The 15,129-nt window shown below is 47.7% G+C and overlaps 1 long non-coding RNA gene across 1 annotated transcript in view; it reads left to right on the top strand.

Annotated features, from left to right (window-relative positions):
- The first annotated feature begins 2,566 nt into the window (after positions 1 to 2,566).
- The window catches only part of LOC146861808 (uncharacterized), a 145,548-nt gene continuing 132,985 nt past the window's right edge, over positions 2,567 to 15,129 (top strand). The window contains exon 1 of the long non-coding RNA XR_014978342.1: positions 2,567 to 4,659. This is a non-coding gene — a long non-coding RNA (uncharacterized LOC146861808). The remainder of the gene's footprint in view (positions 4,660 to 15,129) is intronic.

Here is a 15,129-nt window from a genome sequence, read left to right as displayed (position 1 = left end):
TCTCAACTTTTCCCACTCAACAGTCACCATCCACTGCCTTTTTCCATCAAATTTGACATGTGCCCCTCTTCCTGCTTTTAGCTCTATCTTTTCACCCTCGAGCCCCTTTACCACCTTTGCACTGCATACCCACCTCCTTCTTGGATTTCTTTCCCTGTGAGATAACTGCTCTCCTCCTCTAGCTTTTGTTTCATACAAACAATAATTATGTTACCCACAACGTGTTCCATGCTCTGTAGTCAACAGTACAGTAAATACTATACGTAGGGAAAAATGTATTTCCAATACCCTTACATGATACAATCCTACAACCAAATGGAGCACTGCAATGGTGAAAACACAGACAGCACAGATACAAAGATAGAGGAGTGAAAAGCAAAAATCGGACTGGAAGGCTATGTTAAGAAAGTGGGTGTAACGCGACAGCGAGGGGGTAAACAATGGGACTTTTTACAAATTATGTGAATACAAGTGGGAGAAAAACCTGTGAGAAATATGTGGTGTAAAACCAGACGTTCTGACATGTGGTGGGCAGAGTCTTTACAACTGTATCAGGGGTTAAGGCCAGGGCAAGACCCTGCCCTTCCAGCCTCCTGACCTGATTAGTGCTCAGGCTGCACATGGTGCCCCGCCCGGATTATAATGAACCGAGTCCGAGGCCCGAGCAATCGCCGACGGGCAGGGCACCATGTGAGCCTGAGCACTAGTCAGGTCAGGAGGCTGGAAGGGCAGGGCCATGCCCTTAACTCCTGATACAGTTGTACACTAAACCAGTAAGGAAAATCCAAACCATCCAAGTCACCACGCTCGATAAAAAGCAGCGTTAGATGGTTTGTATTTTACTTACTGATTTACTTTACAACTGTATCAGGGGTTAAGAGGCCACAGCCCTGCCCTTCCAGCCTCTTGACCTGGCTAGTGCTCATGCTGCTCACTCAGGCTGCACACGGTGCCTGTGCCCCGCCCTGCATCGGTCACATGAATGCTCGGGTGGCGGACTCAGACTACCCGGTTCATCATAACCATACCAGGTCACCGAAAAAAAGCAGCATTGGATGGATAGTTTCAATTTTACTTACTGTCTGCTTTACTTTACTGGTGGCACTGCACTGCCAATTTTAAGAAGCCTGCAGCCTGCTGCTTCTGCAGGTAACAATGCCCGCCTCTGCCTTGATGTCTGAACTGGTTCAGCGGGGCGTGGTCGGAATTTAATTTGGAAAAAAAGGTTACACAGGCTGCCGCAGCTCCTACCCCTACAGCCCAATCAGGGGACTGCAAACACTGAACCAAGGGAAAATATGCATGGATATTATGGAGGGTCTATTGCGTGTTGGCTGTAGCCTCAGGATGAGCATATTAGCAACACTTATCTTCACCAGGGGGACTCGGGAGACCGTACTAGTTTGAACAACACCGCAGTAAGTCAGTCAATTATTTTACAATGAAATATGATGGCACGTGCAGCGAGTGCAGTTGTGTCTTTGATGTGAGTTCAAGTTGGCAATGTAGACCCGGCCCTGTCAGATAAGTGCCGGTGCTAAGCACCGGCAAGCACCGGCACAAATTAAGCACTGGTTTGCCCCTAATCTTTGACTGTTTTCTACTCTTACACTCTTAACATCACTTCCTTGTGTCTGCCACCTTGTGTGTGTCCAGCTAAATGTTAGAATCCGCCATGTGCATCGCCCACAACCCTAGAACTTTCTGCCTGCCTTAAATGATACAGGCTTCCAGAGAAAAAAGACCTCTAGGCAAATGATTCTTGCCCTGGAACAGATGTCTAAGGAGGGAGACCCAGTTACAAATTAATTGTCATAGTTACAAGCCCTGTGCACCACCGGAAGGACACATTTTGTGACATTCCCGTGGTGCACAGTGCAAGCCCATATCTACAAGGTGATGCATAGCAACCCTGCATGGTTTTTCATGGCCTGGTAGATAAGGTGTAAGGCCACGTAGCGCAAGTCACTGTGTTGCCTTACATTGTAGCAGGGAGGCTTGCCATGGGTACTGCTGTGCGTGTTCCCACGCAACACCCATGGATTTTGACACTGCTCCTGATTTACAACATAGCGTGAATTTTAACAGCTCCAAAAAATTACACCTCCTCAGAGCAGAAGCAGCGAGGAGCAATATTTACATTTTTCCTAATTTTTTCCTCTTTCCACATGTGCTATATTCTGCAGTACCCATAGAAGAAGGAAAATACCTCTTGTGATTGACCTAGATACCAAATAACTAAATGGAAGTCCAAGCAAAGTCAGTCCATAAAACAAGGATTCTTTTCAAATTTATGATTTATTAAAGACAAAGTGACTTCTTTAAGGTTAGATAATATCTTGGTATGGAGTTAACAAGTAGAAACAATTTTAGAAAAATTTGGAGATCCAGAAACTGGTTGTCAGACTGAACCTGTGGACCATGCAAACCTGTTGATGAGCCTAAGATTAAATCGTAATCTGAAAAGTCACTGCAGTTTATATACAGATATATAAGATTGGTAGTTGATCATGAGTTAGATTGTACCCATATGACCATGGAAAGTGTGCACTCTTTCAATCTGTGAGTATCAGTCAAAGGGATCAGGCGGAGGCCTTAAACAGTTCCTGCCTGAGGTCAAGCTGTCGGCGTGTGCAATCTCAGTGTCCCGGAAGTGAGGGCCTCTTGTGATTGTTTTAGTGCAGGAGGGTACTCCTACCTGCACAAAAACAGTCATGCCAACAACACAGACACCCTTGCACCATTTCACATGGGTGCCTGCATTGGTGCCAGGCTGCAATTTTTGCGCAGGCACTGGCTGAATGGACAGGAATACATGTTATTTTGTAAATACAGTGCTTACCTGTCCTTTCGAATTGGCGTAGGGCAGCACAGCAAAATGACTAGTGGCACTGCCCTATGTCAATTCTTTGTACATATTCCCCTAAGAGGCATATTTTCAAGTCCTATGCGACCCCAGAACCTCACTTTTGGTGACATTCTGGTGGCGCACAGGCCTTAGCCATATATACAAGGCCACTTAAAGACACCCTGCGTGGCTTTTCATGACCTTGTAGATATGGAGTAAGGCAAGGCAGCTCAAGTTGCTGCCTTGTATTACTCTGCGTGCTGCCCAAGATTTACAGCATCAGGTAACCCTGGGGCAGTGCCAAAACCTTGTGCCTCACTAGAGCAGGCATGACGAGGAGAAATGTTTACATTTCCCCTTGTTTTTTCCTCTTGCCACGTCTTCTGTATTCTGCAGCCCACATGGAAAGAGGAAAATACCTCTTGTGATTGTTTTTGTGCAGGAAGGTGCCTCTACCTGCAGAAAAACAACTGTGACAACAACAGGGACACCCTTGTACCATGGTGCAAGGGTGTCGGCATCGGTGCACGTCTGCAAAATATGCACCTGCGCTGGCTGAACGGGCAGAAATGCACTGTATCTTGTAAATATGGTTCATTCCTGTCCTTTCGAATTGGTATAGGGCAGTGCAGCAAGATGATTTTTGGAGCTGCCCTATGCCAATTCCTTGTAAATAGGCCCCTAAGGGACATATTTACAAGCCCCAAGCACCACTGGGGCGTCACTTTTTGATGCTCTGATGCTGCTCAATGCAGGCCCATATGTACAAGGGCACGCAAAGCCTTGGCTTTTCATGGCCTTGTATATAAGGTGAAGGGCCATGTAGCACAAGTCGCTGTGTTGCCTTACATTACAGCAGGGAGGCGTGCCATGGATTTTGCTGTGGGTGTTCCCACGCAACAACCATGGATTTTGACACTGCTCTAGATTTACAACATATCGTGAATATGGGTCAGTGCCAAAAACTGTTTACATTTCTCCTCATTTTTTTCCTCTCACCATGTGTGATGCATTCTGCAGCACACATAGAATGAGGAGAACACCTCACATGATTGTTTTTGTGCAGGAAGGCACTCCTACCTGCACAAAAATGATCATGCCAACAACACAGACACCCTTGAACTATGGGGCAAGGGGGCCTGCATTGGCGCACTGCTGCCATTTGTGTGCGGGTGTTGGCTGAAAGGACAGCAATGCACCACATCTTGTAAGTACGGTGCATTTCTGTCCTTTGAATTGGCGTAGGGCAGCGCATCAAAATGACCTGTAGCGCTGCCCTGTGCCAATTCTTTGTGACTATACCCCATAGTTTGCTATCATATGCAATCTGTTTCTTTTCTCCCAGATTCTGCTCTGACTCCATGTCCCAACATAATGGTCTTCCTACCAAATAAATAATGTATCTTTCTGGTATGAGAACTGCTATGATAAAGCAGCTATAACCACTAACAGCCCAGGCTTGTACGCTGTGCATACACTCAATGGGACAATTAAAAAATTGTGCATTTTCCTGGATACAACCCCAAAAATGTGTCCCCACAAGGTGAAATTCCTTTCTTAAAAATCTATTTTTTATATGGTGTATCTAACATGCTCTAATGAAATTTCTTTACAACTAGTCCCCTGTTTGAGCAGTCATTAAACCCTTTCAAGTCGCGCTATTTGTGTCCTTTGCCCTCCGCCTCTGGGCCTGTCAGAGTTGGTGTTCTTGTGTCTTTTGCCAAGGCCACTCATCAACCTTCTAATTCTGTATTCTTGCTTCCATCCAGGTCAATCACCTTATTTCAAATCGAGAGAAGAGGAACGTAACGGTAAGCTGCATAGATCAATAGGCATATTGTTATTTTTGCATCTCTCTCTCAAGTAATCTTGTTGCTCTTGCAAGATTTGACAGCCCTGCAAAAGCAAAATGCTGAAGGATTTTGCGATCAGCTACTTCCTGCATAATGTCACAGGATTTGAAAAAATTAAGATTCCAGCCCCTGTCATCCTCTGGGGCAAACAAGATATCGCCACATGGGCCCACACATTGTTCTGCACTTCAAGGGTGTCTGATTTAGAGTCACTCTAGGGTGGCTCTCCGAACTAGGAATCATCGAGGCGAAGAACCAATACACAGGTTCAACTGCTAGCTGGCGCTGCAGGCCTTGGGATTGCCTTTCCAGGCAGTGTGCCTCAGTACTCCACCTCGCAGTTACTGCCTGCGTGCTTCATCGGGAGCCCCCTCAACCATCACCTGTATCACCTGTATCACTCATCTGCTAACTATATTCTGCCTGGACACACCCATCTCCTGCACCTGTCAGGCGTGCAACGCCCATTGGGCTCAAAGGGCCTCAGACACCCCCACCCACCCCCGTCGTGTGTGTCAGACAGCTTCCCGGGCTGGGGACCGTCTTATTGTGGCCGCACCTGAGTACTTCACAGGTCTTAGAAGACCATTTACTTGCTAACAAGGCTTTGTTGTGTTTTCACCCCTTCTTAGAGCCCCCACATCTCCACTCTCCCTATTGCTTGAAGAATTAGCCCCCCCCCCGAAATCTTTAGTAGCCCCATAAAAACACACCCCCCCGCCCCAGAAGTTTGGCTCTAGTTTCGCCTCTGGCTCCTGTCCTGCGTGCCATCCCCTGCACCTCACAGCTCAGCTCGCTACTCAGTGCATTTTGAGACACCAGTCCCACGTTGCTTGTATACTGCTCAATGTCCCGTATAAACACCTGGGGGCAGATTTATAATAACTGGCGCATCCCTGCATATCAGCAGGGATGCTCCATTTATTGTGCGCCACAGCTCCGCCACCATGGATGCGCCGCATTGGGGCAAAAACGGCACAGATGCGTGACGCATCTGTGCCGTAAAAGTGGCGCATTGCTGGAGTTGCGTCGCAAGCGCGACGCAGCTCCAGCAATGCTTTGGGGGACCTATCTTCACAATGCTGCGTCAATCCTTACGCCTGCTTCAAGCAGGCGCAGGGTTTTGAAATCTTGTAGATTTCACTCAGCCACTTTTAGGAGGCGTTCCTGCGACGGAACGCCCCCCCTGCACAGGTACGCCTACTGCTGGCGCAGGGCTTTACAACGTGGCGCATCTCCCAGATGCGTCACGTTGTAAATGCCCCGCAGCATGGCGCAGGATTTGCGCCGCCGCTGCGTCACAAAAGTGATGCAACGGCGGCGTAAATGAGGCGCAAGGGCCTCATAAATCTGCCCCCTGATGTAGCCCTTCACTTAGCCCGCAATTGTCCTTGTCCGTGTGTGACTGTTCAGCGTGCTTCATGGTATTGACTGCATTGCATCCTACGTCTTGTTCCCTATTGTGATGTAGTGTGTTTACGTCACTGACTCCTTAACAGCAGGGCACCCCTACCCTTAGGGCTAACTTCCTGCACCTTAAGTCTGTTTCCCATCACACATGTGAACCCTGGACGTGCTAAGCATAGCTAACAGGATCCCACTCACTGCTCTGGTGATGTGATGTAATGCATTGTATCAGGCTGCACGGCCTAGGAGAACCATAATTTTATGCAGGATTGGAAGAATATTCTCTTCCACCTGTAGAATTGGTGGAATGTTGGCGACGGTCAAATCCCACCTATCTCAGCAGGGTGAAATTGTGTTTCTTATGCGCAGCTCCATATTGGTACATTAGCGAGAGCTTGTGAGATTTGGTATCTCCTAGCACAATTCTGGTCGCTAAGAGGACATCCAGTGAGATTTTCCTGACGCGGGCGGTTGTTACTGTTCGTGGTCAGAAGGCTGCCACTCAAGTAGAAAATCTACTCTAGCATCAGCAAAAAAAATCTTGATAGCTGTGCCCCCACACCATGTGGAGCAGTTCACGCTTAGTTTTCAGTGCCAAACGCACTACTGGCGCTAAATCCCACAGCGTGACGTGCCTGTTTCAGCTCACTGGAGTTTTTAAAATAACTCAGCGGAGTCAAATTCCATGACCCACCCCTAATTTATGCATCTAACTGTGCTGCTGTCAAGGTTTTCACGAAGTGCTAATGAGCCATTGACCCAGGCTGTGAGGCATGGAGAGGGATTCATGCTGATTTACAGGACAATGGCTACCAGGTGTGCTGCAGGACAAGGGCTTCAGGCTCTGCTGCAGGGCAAAGCCTCCATGCTGCTCTTTGACCTATACTTCATGCCATGCTACAAGCTATGGCTCCAGGGTGTGTTGCTGGATAGAAGTCCAGCTTTTGCTATATGAAGATAAATTAATAATTGGATGCAGCAGCTCAAAGCTGTAGTGCAGGGGGATGGCTCAAGGCTGTGCTGCAGACCCATAATTCGAGGCTTTGCTTAAGGACAAGGGTTCCAAGCTGTGCTGCCATGCAAGGGATGCAAGTTATATGGCATGGTCAGCATCCATGTGAGACTAAAGGGTGTGGGCAGAACTAGTGCTTTAGATGAGCTGCTTGACAACGTCACTCCACCATGCTGAATGGGCATTGTGAACTTGTTGCATGGCAAGTGTTCAAGGCTAAGATATGGCTCCAGGACTTCAAGCTATAATCTAGGGCAAGGACTCCAGGCTGCGTTACATGGCTTCGAAAGGTAGCAGCTTGACTCTTGTTTGGAAGGGATCTACAGGCTGAACTGCAAGGACTGGACACCGGGCTCTAGATTGTGCTGTATTGCAGTGATAGGAGAGATCCAGTCGACCTACAGACATCAAGAAGTTGCAAGGTAGTGATGGAGCTGTATTGAATTTTACTGGGGCATTTGTAAACTTCTGTATACACCTACCATTGCCCCAACTTCATTTCTAGATAGTTGAGTAGCTGTGTAATTTCTTATGTATGGCTGAAGGAGTGTGGGTTTAATATATAACCTATATAAAATGTTAGATGTTGCATGCGAGATTCAGATGTGCACTCATGTCACAGTCAGATTGTTGCTGGACTTAGAACAGATTGAGACACGCAGGATAGTTGTTTTTGAATAACTGCCAAACCATTTTATTCTGTATACCTGCAATTTTGTGAGCTTGTGGACGAGCTAGGCTTTTATTGATTTCCATATTTCTACATGGCTATTGAGTATTCTTATTCATGTAGGAGACATTCGGTAACAAATTAGCTACCAGCAATGCCCAGTTCTCTGAACATAAGGATGAGCAAGAGCTGAGCCATTTTGGAAAGGTGCTTCCTTCTCTGCTGGTTAATTGGTTATGAGCCATGAATCTCCCCTTGAGCAGAACTAATTACCTTGAAGGAAATCTTTATTGAAGTTGGAAGATAAATTAGAATTTTGACACCGTGGATAATGTCTCATGGTCAAAAGTCCAGAACTTTTCCACCTGCTGCATCTCGTTTTGTTGCAGTCTTGTGAGCAGGTATTATGGTATCCCAAAGTAAGACATCATTTGTCTAGTCTAGGCATGACAGCACTCATGCAATCGTGGTGTGCACTCTATGATCGGAAAGTAGTTTTGAAAACGTTCTGTTTACTGTTCTTATGAAACTAAAGCTGTCTTTTGTCACATAGTTAAACTGCATTGAGAAGGAAAGGTAAGGGCCCTGATTACTCCCTTATTTTAAACTTTAGTCATTGGGTTGTCCTAGATCAAAGGTCCTGTGGCTGTTGTATTTGTGCATTCATATCTCAACCAGCATGCTCAATAAAGAAATTCTGACTTTGGGGAGTTCAACTTGAGGTGGTTCTACAACATTTAGCAGATGACTACTGTTTTGCACTGGCTGCGGACAAGGGAGTCCAGTTCAAAGAGTTTCTCTTACTTTGGAGAAATTTAAGTGACATTGAGGTAGTTATAGAAAGTCAAGTTCAATCAGTTGATGTGCTCTTAAAAAAGGCTAAGCTGTAAGCTGAAGAGTAGATAGAAGGATGATGGTAGATCCCTGGAGGATGCAAACACAAGGACATGATGGACGGAGTGCTGAGACTTTTCAGACACTCACCCCAAGTCACAGATCTGGGTTGAATTCATCATCGTTCTCTAGCTCACTTCGCCACCCCAGTTCAGACACAGGTATATACAAATCGGTCTTGACCCTGTGCCTCATGGGAACAGTCCAGCCCAAACTGCCAAGCCATGTCTTCCCTGGAACGGAAACAAGAATCCTGGGACTGGTTTCGGGCTAACAGCCCTCATCAGCCAGGCTAGCTTGAAAATCCAGTGGCAAAGTGAGCAAGGGACCGACGTCTGGGCATAACCTGCCAACTTGGGGCGAACAAAGAAAACACAGGAGATGATGGACGGAGCGCTGAAACTTGTCAGGCACCCACCCCCAGTCACAGATCTGGGTTGAATCCATCATCGTTCTCTAACTCACTTCGCCACCCCAGTTCAGACACAGCTATATGCAAATCAGTCTTGACCCTGTTCCTCATGGGAACAGTCTAGCTCAAACTGCCAAGCCATGTCTTCCCTGGACCAGAAACAAGCAACCTGGAACCAGTTTCAGGCTAACAGCCCTCATCAGCCAGGCTACTTTCAATCCAGTGGCAAAGTGAGCAAGGAACCCACGTCTGGGCATACCCTGCCAACTTAGGGCAAACAAAGCAAACACAAGGAGATGATGGACGGAGTGCTGAAACTTTTTAGGCATTCACCCCCAGTCACAGCTCTGGGTTGAATCTATCATCGTTCTCTAGCTCACTTCGCCACCCCAGTTCAGACACAGCTATATGCAAATCAGTCTTGACCCTTTGCCTCATGGGAACCGTCCAGCCCAAACTGCCAAGCCATGTCTTCCCTGGACCAGAAACAAGCATCCTGGGAATGGTTCTGGGCTAAGAGCCTCATCAGCCAGGCTAACTTGAATCCATTGGCAAAGTGAGCAAGGGACCCACATCTGGGCATACCCTGCTAACTTAGGGCGAACAAAGCAAACACAAGGAGATGATGGACGGAGCGCTGAAACTTTTCAGATACTCACCCCCAGTCACAGCTCTGGGTTGAATCCATCATCGTTCTCTAGCTCTCTTCGCCACCCCAGTTCAGACACAGCTATATGCAAACCAGTCTTGACCCTGTGCATCATGGGAACAGTCCAGCCTGAGCTGCCAATTCTGGGGGATGCCTACACAAGATGTGCAAGGTGCTGAAACCTTGGACTCTCTCAGCATAATCAGATGTGATCCAGTCTTGATTCATTCCCTGAATTCTCATGTTCTTTGTTCTGTGGAAGAATACTTTGTGATCCATCTTGTCAAATGCAGAAGAGTGGTTCAGAAGGAGGATGGTAGCAACTCCTTTAGAGTTAACAATATTCATGTGATCATTCCTTATAGCAGTCAAGGTTGAATCTCTTTCTCAGTCAGGCCAGAATCATATTTGTATGTCTTAGAGGACATTTTCTTCTAGAAAGGCTTAGATTTGAGTAAATACAGTATTTTCAATAAGTTCAACCATTAATGGTCAATTGGCTCTGAGCTTTTAATTTTTTGAATCCATCAGGTCAAGTCTACATTTCTTTAGGAAAGGTCTGTGTGAGGTTTTAGGTCAGTGGCGAACTTCCTAGATGAAAGTGATAAATAGAAATGTATGAGTTATATGGCTGCCTGTCAGGAACTGAGACTCTGGGGAACATGTTTTTGAAGATTTTGTAAGGGCACGTATTTGTAGGTGAGATTGGAATATGACTGGCCTTGGTTAGGTGCGCTTTGTCATTAATTCAGAATGAAAGCATGTAGAGGTCAGTGTTAGTAGGGTTGAAAGATGACAGGAGAGAATTGAGATCACCAACCAGCTTTCTAAGAAAATGGGACTTAAGATTAATTGCTTTTTGAAAATGCGGTCACTGAGATTAATCATAAACTTTTCAGGATATTGGTGAGGCTGGAGGATGGGCTGTCAGAATTACAGAATTCATTTATTATTTAAAGACATCCTTTGTTTGCTTGTGTTCCTTCGGTAATGCAATACTAGTGGTTTGCTTTTTTTTAATAACCACATTTTATTGATTTTATTTCCAACATTTATAATGAGAAAGCATGTCAGAATTGCAGAATTGCGGATTCAAAATTGAATCTCTATTGCATAAGCCATTGTACCTACCCCTAATAGGAGTCAATAGTCTTTAGAGTTTGATAGACCATGATGTTCCCCCCTGGTTGCCCCCAGATCTTATGATATTTCTTGGGATAGCCTTTGGCTTTGTATATAGGTTCTTCTAGGTACGCATTCCAGTCCATTACTGCTCTCCATTTATTCAAGGTAGATGGGGTTGAAGACTACCATTTGCATGTAATGTCTCTACTGGTTATGATTTTCACCATGCCCACTTGCTTGCACCCTCCCCCCGCCGCCCTGGGTACCTCACAAGTCTCCTAGGAGACCTAGTAGGACACTGTTAGCTGACAGTTTGTATTTGGCCCCTCGATGTAGACAATTGGCACACCTGTTTTTGGTGAGTTTACCAGCATGCCAGAGACATTGTGAAGTGAGATAAGTCATGTGTAGGTACTAAACTGGATCAATTGAAGGCGAAAGGAGATGGCTAGTTCTCAGGAGGTCATGCACTCCTCTCTCCATTCTATCTCGTCCAGGATCTCAACCCATCCTTCCCACCTCTATATAAGGTACTCAAGTGTATTGGGGGCATTACAGATCAGTGAACGGTAAACCTGTAAAAGTCTGCTGCGATTTACGCGCAGGCTAAATTCTGTTAAATCAAGGCGCTCAGCCTGATAGATTTATCAAGGCTTGCTGAGTTGCACGTATTTGTGAACTTGGGTATGTATGAGTGATGTTGTAGGTCCTTAAAAGATTGAATATATGACCCACTCCAAACATCCCCTAAGGTGATGATCCCAATTCATCCCACTTCCGAAAACCCTCCAGCTGGGCAGTTTTGCTTAGCCAGCAGTCTTGCCATGGGGGAGGGAGGTTTGCTGCTTCAGGGTCTTGTCCCGTTTATTTGCAGCCACCCAGATTAAGAATACTGTCCACATGACTTTCGAAATATTAGTCACGATGGGCCCTCCATATAGCAGGTGTAGTACATTGTTGAGCCCTGGTGCTGCCAGTTCCTGTTGATACGCTAGGTCATACCAACCCCAACTCAGCCAGTCATTGATAACTAGGAGATGTGAGGCTCGGTAGTAAAGCTCAATGTCTGCTGCACCCAACCCACCATTTTAGACTGATCAGCAGCACTTGTCTAGCCGGCCGTTCTAATGGTTCTTCTGGATGAAGCATGAGATGGGGCTGAGCTGGCACCTCAGGAGGTTAGTGGAATGTGCAGGAGTTGTTTTGCAGCTCGTAAAGAGCAGAACACTGGGCATTTACCTTGCCAAGTAAAGATTAGAACAAAGGGATGGCCCCACTGGCATTCGATGTTGAGGTCACGCAGCTCATCTGTGATGGGCTTGAAGTCTCTACAGTGCCGCAGCATCACAGGGGCGATGTCCTGGAAGATTTGGAAATGGTGTCCTTTATAGACCAGCTCTGCCTTGCCCCTTGCAGCCTGTAAGATGGCCTACTTTTCCGCGAAGAAGTGTACCGGTGTGAGAATGTCAGGAAAAAAGTCTGAGTGACCCCGCACAGCAGCAACTCAATAAGCTCTATCCAGGGACGGCGGGGAGGCATCATCATCACCCCATATCATCTGGAGGAGATCGTCCGTGAATGCCATGATGTTTGCCCTCTCCGCCCCTCTGGGAATCCCCCTGATGAGATTGTTCCTCCTGCTCCTACTTTAGTTGGAGGTTAATGTGTTGCTCTTTGAGAGCAGCCATTTTATGCCACAAGTTCTCTTGGTCTTCCGAGCTTGTATCTATTGTGCACTTCAGGTCATCAACCCGTCCCCCAATTTCTGCAACGTCCCGCCTGAGGTCATGGAGGCAGGCCTGGAATTTGGATTTGATGAAGCCAATCTTCGTTTTTATCTCTTGCAGAAAGTTATTCATGAAAGCCTGTGTAAGAGGGCTCGTTACAGGTTCGCCAGGGGCTGTTGCTTGTGGGAGGTTCGTGAGGACTGAGGTCGAAGAGTCCGACTAAAGCCACATGAAGGCAACCATATTATCTATGGATGAAGCGACTGTCACCTCCTTGCCAGTTTTTATGTGGGACATGGTCTGCTAGAGGCCCCAGCCAAGTGTGACCCTCCGGCAAAGGCCGTAGGTTTGCCTTGACAGAAGACAATGGTCAGGGTAGATGTTACTTCGCTGTGGACTGGCCCACTCATGACAGGCGCCCTGTATGGGTTGGAGCCTGCTCAGATCCGAGGTCGTCTCTCCTGGTTGGGCATAGGATTGGGAGGTCTCAGGTGTGAGAAGAGGAAGGCGCACTGGCTCCTATCAGTATGGTGCCCCCAGCCTCTGCAGCACTCGTGGAAGTTCGAAGAGCGCCTTAGCTAGACCTGAGGGCAGAAGCCATCCAGGGAGGCCAATTGGCACATGGGCCCCCCCAAACTGGATTGCAGGAACAAGGTGTACAAAGAGATGCCCAGCAGAGTGTCCTCTGTGCTGGCTGGTGTGTAGAGGTGGGGGCAGGGCATGCAAGAGACCCCAAAGGGAAATCAAGGTCAGGTCAACGTGCGGGTTCAGTATGTCCTTGAGGTATTCCAAGGAGATTAGCCAAGCAGGGGCCCTGGCAGCAGAGAGGGGGTTGGAGACCAGAGGTGAGGCCCCCAGGCAGCTGGGAGTCAAGGCCCAAGGTGACAAGGGTTGCAGCAAGGGCACATAAGTAGGGCTAGGTCCAGGCCCTGATGCAGTGGCAGGGGAAAGAGGGCTGCTGCTTGATATTGCAGCCAATCACCCCTTACCTTAGTGGCGCAGTCCCTGGTCAAGTCAGTGTCCACCAGTGTGGGTCATCTGAGTGGGACAGAGATAAGGTTATGGCTCCCAGTGATGTTTCGAGGAATGTAGAAAGCTGCAACCCTGTATGCATACTGCCACTGCCAGGAAGGTGCCATGGGACAACACTGCTAGAAATGGGGCGGCCTCAGAGGATCGTTGGGGCCCCAACACTCCGTATCAGGCAGCCAACACTATTGAGGCCTCAGGCGCAGCACAGACAGATACTCCACAGGGAGGTTGCCAGCCACCCAGGGCTGGGCTCGGTGAGGGGGATGTCTGCATAGTCCACAGGCAATGGTAGGAGATGGACTCCTGGGTGCAACGCGCACCACCTCGGTGGGCCCGGGGTCAGGAGGCAAACAGTTCAGGCCCTTCGGTCTCACCGCTCCATGGTTCATTCGGGCCCTCTCTGTTTCCTTGGAGGCGGGGGGGGGTCATTTTGGCGTGACAGTGCCCTAGGTATGATCATGGATGGGGAGCTCAGGAGGAACTCAGGCTCAAGCTCCCAGTCGCTCCTCAGGCAGGGCCCGCAAGCAGGCCCTGAAGTGACAAAATGGCAGAGCGGGTCAAATTGGGTCCGTGGGCAGGCTGTCCCCTGGGGCATAGAGGAGGAGCCAGAAGGGAACCTGTCCACCTCTCCAGCGGTGACAAGAGACTGGACGTCTCCAAGGATCCAGGAGACAGGCAGAAGGTCGGCCGAGGACACCCAGGAGTAGCAGGTGAGCTCCCCATGGGCTTTAGGATGGGGACTCGAGCCACAATTGCTCCTTGGGTAGAGGCCAGCCGGTCCGTCAATCTATCACAGCGACCCCCCCAGCACAGTCAGATAGTAGTAAACAGTGGGTAGATGGTTGAAGCAGTCTTCTATGGGCATTTTCCGGGTCCTCCTGTTGCTACAGGATCAGTGTTGGCCGGTTGTGGGGGAGTGGAAAACCTGAGGTGTGTCTTACACCATTGGTAGCCTGGCCACGCCCCCCCAGATTCAGGTTTAATAGTTTCACATCAGAGTTAATCTAACTTGCATTCTGGCATTATTACTGATTCTTAGATAGACGGAGAAGAAACACAGTTTCAAAGGCAGCCTGAAGATGTAGCTGGAGTTTTCTGAGCTGTCATGAAGAGGTCCAAAGACAAATAGGTAGAAAATAAAGACTATAAGACATTGACATAAGACATCATCCAGGATCTAAAGTCAAGCTTGGATCTAAAGTGAATTTTGCAGCTGATGTCCTTTGCAGGTTCAGGCTGAAATGAGGATGTGGTAGTTGCTCCAGGAGATGCAATACATTCCTCTTAGTGTAATACATAATGGTGAGGAACCTAAAGCATCAACAGTGTTGCTTATGTTCTAGTTTAGGGAGGACCTGTCCTGGCAGTTCAGGCTATTCTGTTTCTATTAGGGTCAAGACTGATTTACATATGTCTGAGCCCAAACCGAGATGGCATGGTGGGATAAAGAATGATAGTTTGGAATGCTACCCTAAGCGACTTCCAGTGGTTAGACTTATT

Source organism: Triturus cristatus, chromosome 2_2 (assembly GCF_964204655.1).
Source record: "Triturus cristatus chromosome 2_2, aTriCri1.1, whole genome shotgun sequence".
Lineage (NCBI taxonomy): Eukaryota > Metazoa > Chordata > Amphibia > Caudata > Salamandridae > Triturus > Triturus cristatus.
The sequence above is the reverse complement of the archived record's forward strand: the minus strand, read 5'-3'. Positions and strand labels throughout refer to the sequence as shown.